Source organism: Symphalangus syndactylus, chromosome 16, assembly GCF_028878055.3.
Source record: "Symphalangus syndactylus isolate Jambi chromosome 16, NHGRI_mSymSyn1-v2.1_pri, whole genome shotgun sequence".
NCBI classification, from domain to species: domain Eukaryota; kingdom Metazoa; phylum Chordata; class Mammalia; order Primates; family Hylobatidae; genus Symphalangus; species Symphalangus syndactylus.
The window spans coordinates 76471528-76478988 of NC_072438.2; the positions used below are offsets into that span (position 1 = coordinate 76471528).

A 7461-nucleotide genomic window follows, 5' to 3' on the forward strand; every position below is an offset into this window, starting at 1 on the left:
ATTTCTCATGAAAAATCGTGGCATATTTCCTTATCATCTCTTTCTCTGTCTCCTGGGGCATTTCTTATAATAATAATTGTTAATCATTTATTAATTGCCAGTCACTCTTCTAGATGCTGGGAACAAAACAGTGTGTAAAACTAAATTCCCTTTTCATAGAATTTACATTTTAGAGATTTCCTCTTTGACTAATGGATGATTTAAAAGAGCTTTGCTTTCCTAGAGTACAGTCACTAATTTCTAATTAGGTTTCATTGTAACTGGATAATACACTCTATAAATTGTTAATCTGTTTAAACTTATCAACATTAGGTTTACACACAGTAAAGGGTCTACCATGGTGAATATACACGAACACTGGAAAACAATGTTGACTGCAGTTTTCTAGAAATATCGATTAGTACAAAGTGTTATTTGGATCTATGTCTTTATTTTTGTTTTCTTATTATTTCCCCAGTGGTTGTATCAATTACTGAGAAACTGGTGTATAATCTTTTTCTATAATTGTAAATTTATCCATTCTTCTTTATAATTCTGTCAGATTTGCTTCAAATATTTTGAGGCTGTCTTATTAGGTATATACATTGTAATTGATGTTGTTTTTCTGATAAATTTTTCTATCATTATGCATAATACTCTTTTTATTGAAGTCCTTTTTATGTTAATGTATCTTCTTCAAGCTACATGTGCTCATTCTTTATCTGAAATGATTTTCTAGCAATTTAATTATTACCTATTTTTGTATATTCAAAGTGGATTCATTGTAGGCAATAAGAAGTTAGATCTGGCTTTTAAAAATTGACTTTGTCAGTCTAACATCTCTTCCTTTAGTCCTTCTAGTCTGTTTCTCACTAGTATAATTTCCACCTAGTCTGAGAAATTTCCTTTATAATTTCATGTAGAACATAACTATTATTCTCTTGATTTTTTATTCATCTGAATATGTCTACTTCACATTCTATTGAAGGTTATGTTCAGTGGGTATAGAATACTAAACTGACAGGTGTTTTATTATGTCTTCTTTTTCTTCTTCTTTTTTTTTTCCTTTCTCTCTCTATGAAATTTGAAAATGTTGCTCCACTGTCTTCTAGTCATGGTTTCTGACAATCCATTCAAATTATTACTTCTTTATGTAGAATGTTTCATTTTTCTCTAGTGATGTGAAGACTTTTTCTTTATATTTGCTTTTTAACAATTTGATTTAATGGATACAGGCATAGTTTTCTTAGACCTTATGTAGCAGAATTTTGCTCCTTAGTTCAGCTAAAACCTAGATTCTTGTCACATGACCAGGAAAATTTAGGAATGCAGACACATTGAAGGATGAGTAGAACAGGGTTTTATAGGGCAAAAAGAAAAATAAAACTTTCGGCAAAGCGAGACAGATTCCTGCTAACAGGTCCTCACGTCACAGATCGATTCCCAGGTTAGCACAGGAGCTGGAGAGTAGGCTCCTCCCCTGCATAAGGCATGACTTCCACGTGGCTCCACCCACTTCCTCCAGTGTTCATGTTGGGCTCCAGTCCGCTGTGGGCATACCCAGACAAACCCTGGGAAGTTTCCCTCACCTGCACAAAAGCATCTGATGTAAACACTTGCGTGGCATGTCGGAAATTCTCCAGGGACATCTTTTTATCTGCCTAGGCATTTGGCTGTCTCATTCTCCCCTCTAAAGAAGTACCTCTAACTGCCATTAGAATAAGGATAATGATAAGGATGAAGACCAATCTTAATTGCTTCCTACTGACAGGGAAGCTGTTTTGGGAAAATGGCAGTCAGATTTCCCTCAGAGGCCTATTTCAGGGTTCCCAGTAAAAAAGGCCATCATCCAAGGCTCCAGGTGCAGATTATTTGGAGTTTGATGGCCTAAAAGTGAGAAGAGACAAACAGGTTATTAGAAAATATGTATGAAAACGAAACAAGGAGTGGGTAAGGACAACTTGAAAATCCAGAGGCCTTTTACCAGTTTGCACAGGGAGAGAGAGGCCAAAAGCCCAATGGTGAAAAAAAACCTTTTACCCTTTTGCTGACATGTCAGGTTTCTGCATTCCCTTCCCCTGAACCTAATCCTAAGCCAATTAGTCTATGGTTTGAGAAATTAACTCCTCCCAGTTTGAAGGATGCATGTGAGGGAAGTGTTCTGTGGTACAGGACACCATTACTCACCTACCAGTGAATAGAGGACAAAGGAAGAAAAAGGAAAAAAGAAGGCATTTTTTTCAGAAGAGTCCCAGGGGTTCAGGACATGTTCTAAAAGGGTGCAGATTAAAGATGAATGGCTACTCATCTAGAAATAGGGGAGCATGTGTGCCTGGTTCCTTTCTCTTTCTAGCAAATACTCAGCGTGTGTGAGGGAGAGGAAGTGAGTTGCTCCTCTTTCTTTCCTCTGTCCTTGTATTGCTGAGTCCCAGCAACTGCGACAGGGTGCCACCCATGGGTGTCAAAGTGACTTTCATCCATGTTAACAGGGGACCTAGGGAATGGGAATAGCTGCTCTTTCTTATGTACTCCTATCTCCCCTGATGGCAGTAACCTTTTAATTCTCTAGACCTCATTTATGCCATGGATATTAGCATGACCTTTATCCATGAAACAGGAAGCTTGGCTTAATCAGTGGGAATCAGTCACTCTCACCTGTGCTGTGCCTTTTGACTTTCATTATTGTCTGGCTTCTGGATCCCTAAGATCCAGTTTTCTTAGGCCTTTGACACAAAGCTTGGAATTGACTTTGGGACCAAAAACGTGTCTCAGCATGGAAGTTGCATAGACTCCTTAACATAAGCCATAATGCTAAAGTGAAGCTGTGGAATTGAGTTCTCCTCCAACAAAGGAAAGAAAAGGATGTCTTGTGACACACCCAGATAACTGGTGGCTATAGTTATATTTGCTAAGATTGGGTGTATGGGGTTTTGCTTTGGTTAGCTCCCTTGGTTTTAGTTTCCCAAAAACTAAATAGGATGATGGGCATCCTATTTATTCCCATCAGCTGGCAGGATTTGCAGGATAATTGTTCAGAACTAAAATACTGATCCAGATTTTTACCTTACCCATCCCCTTTTGTCCTTTCTGAGCTGCAGCCAGAGATTGTTGGTTGGTTCACAGGCACAAGCAGGGTTAGTCTAAAATGTAGGCAAAAACTTAAAAACAAATAATAAGTCTAGAAACTAATGATGATAAGTTTTGAAACATAATTTCTCTCTGTCTCGTCCTCATTTATGTTAAAAACAAATCATAATAGGAGTGTGTTGCTTGCAATATAGACTTTAGTCTTATAATTGGCTTATTTGCATAAAGTGCAGCAAAACAATTATTTCTACCTAGGCCCTTTAGATTGGCTTTCATGAAAATCTGTTTCACAAAGAATCTCAGATAAGACCATTTAAAGCTGAGCCCAGCCCTAGGTTTGTATCCTCATATACCTGTGAGTTGGGTAAACTCCTCTCTTCTTGAGGTCCCAAGAACATATGGTGTCTGGGCCTGTTGGAAAGTGACATTCTTTACTCACCACAGGTTAGGAACCCTGTATGTGGACTGTGTAGACAAACGTTTGAAGCCAGTTTTCCCAAGGGGTTCCCATCAGCTCTGCAAGTTGAGCTTGACTCCTTAAAGGGAAGCACACATTTCCAATCAAAGCCTGGTAAAACAACCAGTTTCTCCAATTGCATCCTGTTGCAAAAGAAAAAGGATTCTTATTGCACTGATGCAAATGACTATACTGCCATAAGTTAAGAATACTCAATATTAGTTTCCAAATTCTGGAGAAGCCAGGCAGAGAAAGACAAATAATGCTCCAAATTTTGTTCACAGGAATACACCTTACTCAATTATTAAAGGTCATAAATAGTTCAAGATAAGTTTCCTGGACTCTGAAAAACACAACAATGATCAGCAATATTCCAAGCAAAAGTTAAAAAGATTACTTCAGTTTTCTATTAGTTCAGTCCATTCAGTTAACTCTTGTTTTGCTTGCTATCCATGAACATTTCAATTTTCTTGAGTCCTGTATGTTTTTCCTTTATTCCAATGTCACAATCTCCAAAGTTATCAGAAACCCGCACTTGAGAACACCTGTCAAAGTTCCATAGCTGATTATAAACATCATGTGAAGAGGATAGGATGAAAACAAGACAAGAATGGTTTGTGAGTAACAAAATGTCCAGGGTAGTTGCAGTCAGAAACATGATTGCCAAATAAATTTGGTTATCTCCATGGTTTACAATAACAACATAATAGCTATAATTATGATTGACAGCATGTGCGCAAACATTAGAATTTTATGAATCCCATAAAAGTTTGGAACTTATATTAGTATTATTGACAAAAATACAACCTAAAAAAGATTGAACACCTTTTTGTCAATCCCATGTACCTAAAACATATCAGATAATCCTGTTTACCTCTTTTTTTTGATGTTGCAGGTGTCCTCTGTAGCATCCAAAAGTCTGATATCAAGAAAGACAATTTTGAAACTGCAGTTTGATTTTGGGAAGCCTGTTAAGTATGTTAGGGATTTAAAATACTTGATGTTGTGAAATTGGATTCCAGATTACCATGTTATTTACTTTGCTAAAATGATGACTCAGAAATTCTAAAAGTAAAAATCTGTTATAACACTTTACAAATTTTGCTGAAGAGTAGCTTACTGCTTTAAGAGTACCTTGTTGTGCTTTTATTTCAATGCTGAATTTACAGAAAAACCATATAATATCCTTTGAATTTAGTCAATATATTCACACATGGGATTTCCTTTGCAAGGTGAATTTTTACAATCCTTCCACAACTCGTTTGAACTTTTACTGTTATCTTATTTCATTCAAAACAATCTTTTAACCTTAGATAAAATTTTACATTTCTATGCCTTCTTATAATCTTTTACTACAAACATTTTACTGCTCTCACATAACTCAAATGTAAATATATTTTTAGTGGTCTCAATTACATGTTATAATGGTAACTCCTAGCAATTTTTACCTTTAAAGTAAAACCTGGTAAGTTGTTTTAATTATGTGCTAGGTGCAGCCAAGGTTTGACTCCTTCCAGCACAACTAAGGACATGGTTAGTAACATATGTCTCCAGGCCTTACCAGTTGTGAAGCCAGCAAATTGAATCATTCTCAAAAAGCATTTTATAGCCTTAAAACATTTAGCAAACCTAGTATCTGACTTGCATAATTTAGTCCACCTATTTAAATTTTGATGACATCTGCATTTTTCCAAATAATCTTTAAGGCTGTTTTTATTTCTCAAAGATTAAAGTCATGAGAACTAAAAGCTACCACAGGGCTTTTATCTTTCCATTAAAAAATATTTGATTCAAGTGCTTATTTTTCTTTAGGCCAATTAATTAGGGCTGTTTTTATAAACATCACAAATACAACACATACATAACCACACAGCCAGGCAGAAGAAAACTCAGCAGCCACAAGGTTTTTCATTTGCCAGTCTCCTAATAGGATTATTGTCCTCCAGGCAAATCCCTTTAAGAGACAGGGCTAGGAAAACATGCTGCTGCTAGGGCGTAATAAACAGGCATAATTGGGAGGCAAAAACAGATTTTGAGAGAGATCTATCTGCTTTTAATTCCTGGGGTTCCATGAGGAAAACAGATTTCTTCTCAAAATGGGGTCAGTGGTGCCTTCTGTTTTTCTCAAGGAGTCCTATGCACCCCAGAGTTATCTTAGAGCCTCTCGTGCATGCATCAAGAGTGGCAAGATGAAATGGAGAAAAAAAATTCAGCCAACTGAGAAAAAAAACCCTTTTTCTAGCAAAACAAAATGCAAGGGGGAAAAAATTAAATAAATAAAGGCCTTTTAAATATGCCTATAACTTGGATATACACTTTTAATTAAGCTGTGTGCTCTTTAAGAAAATTGTTTTAAATCCCTTGTTATCTGATTTTAGTTATGCCAAGCAGCCAATACTTCTGGCTTTCAAACTTTACTAAAGGCTCAGGGAAAAAAAAATCCAAGGCTGTTGAGGGGAAAAGAATCAACAAATTGCAAAGGTCATCCAGATATCAAACCAGAAAGAGTTCATTCCCTAAGCCAGGACTGAACCCAGCTGCCACTGTAAAATGGTGGAGGCTAAACAAAACATTGCCATGAGGTTACAGGTCACACTTTAAAGACATAAAACAAGATGGAGACCTGCGGCAAAGGTTGCTACTGACCATACAGAAAGTCATGCAAAGCACACTAGATTGGCTACAGATTAAGACCAACCTCATGAAACATTTTTAATAATTAAAACTTTACAGGGAATATAAACAGTGATCCTTATAATTCCTGGCCTAGTAAAATGTCTTCTAAAAGGAAAAAAAAAAAAAAAAACTCTCACTTAAAAGTTAACTGCTGGCAGGGTAGAGAAAGGCAGAAAAGTTTAAAGTGCAGAGTTGGAAAGATGCCTGCAGGAAGAAAATCTTATTCTTATGGAAATAGGTTCCTCCAGCAGGGCGAGGAACTTAGGAGGGGAGCAGGGAGCCTCTGGTTCACCTGTCTATCCCTTGAAAACAGGAAAAGGCTGACATTCCCGATCCCTGGAAGTGACAGGAGTGGAGGGGAGGAAGGTAAAATTCCCCTACCCTCAGAAAAAGTCCGAGGACACAAAGGCTTAGAAGGAAAAGGAAAAAAAGGGGCGTTTTTGTTTGCATCTTACTCATTTCTCAAGCCCCGTGTTTGGGTGCCAAAATGTTGCAGAATTGTGCTCCTTAGTTCAGCTAATACCTGGGTTGTTTCGACACGACCAAGATTATTTAGGCACACGGGCACATTGAAGGGTGAGTAGAGCAGGGTTCTATTGGGCAAAAAGGAAAACAAACAAACAAAAAACTATTTGCAAAGCGAGAGGGGTTCCTGCTAAAAAGCACCACCTTACACATTGACTCCCAGGTCACCACAAGAGCTCAAGAGGGCAGGCTCCTCCCCTGTGCAAGGCATGAAATCCTCATGGCTCCACCCATTTGCCCCAGTGAGCATGTCAGGCTCCAGTCCACTGTGGGCATGCCCAGACAAGCCCTGGGCAGGTTCCCTCATCTGCACAAAAGCATGTAATGTAAACACTTGTGGAGAAGGCCAGAAATTCTCTAGGGACCCCTTTTTATCTGCCTAGGCATTTTGCTGTCTCACTTACACTATCTGGAATTTGCTGAGCTTCTTTCATTCGTAAATGTATGTCATTGACTGTACTGCAGATTTTGAAAGTCTTTGTGTATTTAGAAGTATGCCCCAATTTTAACTTTGGGTACTGAAATTACAAATACGTTAGACCTTTTAATATTGTCCTTCACGTTTTGAGGTTTTCTTATTTTTCTGTTGCAAAGTATCTCTTTAGTCTCATTCATTGTTCTGTGTTCTTTATGTTGGGGAATTGCTATTGATCTATTAATTTGTACCATTTTCTTTATATTCAAAGTCAATTCCTTGTAGGCAATAAGAAGTTAGATCTGGCTTTTTGGACATACTA

At 37.4% G+C, this 7461-nt stretch overlaps 1 long non-coding RNA gene across 1 annotated transcript; it reads right to left on the reverse strand.

Moving 5' to 3' along the window:
• Positions 1-932: 932 nt before the first annotated feature.
• LOC129464811 (uncharacterized) lies at positions 933-6874 on the reverse strand. The gene is made up of 3 exons (XR_008651762.2): positions 4398-6874; positions 3506-3666; positions 933-1866 (listed from the first exon to the last, which is right to left on the reverse strand). It is a non-coding gene; the product is annotated as an uncharacterized lncRNA (long non-coding RNA).
• Positions 6875-7461: the final 587 nt, after the last annotated feature.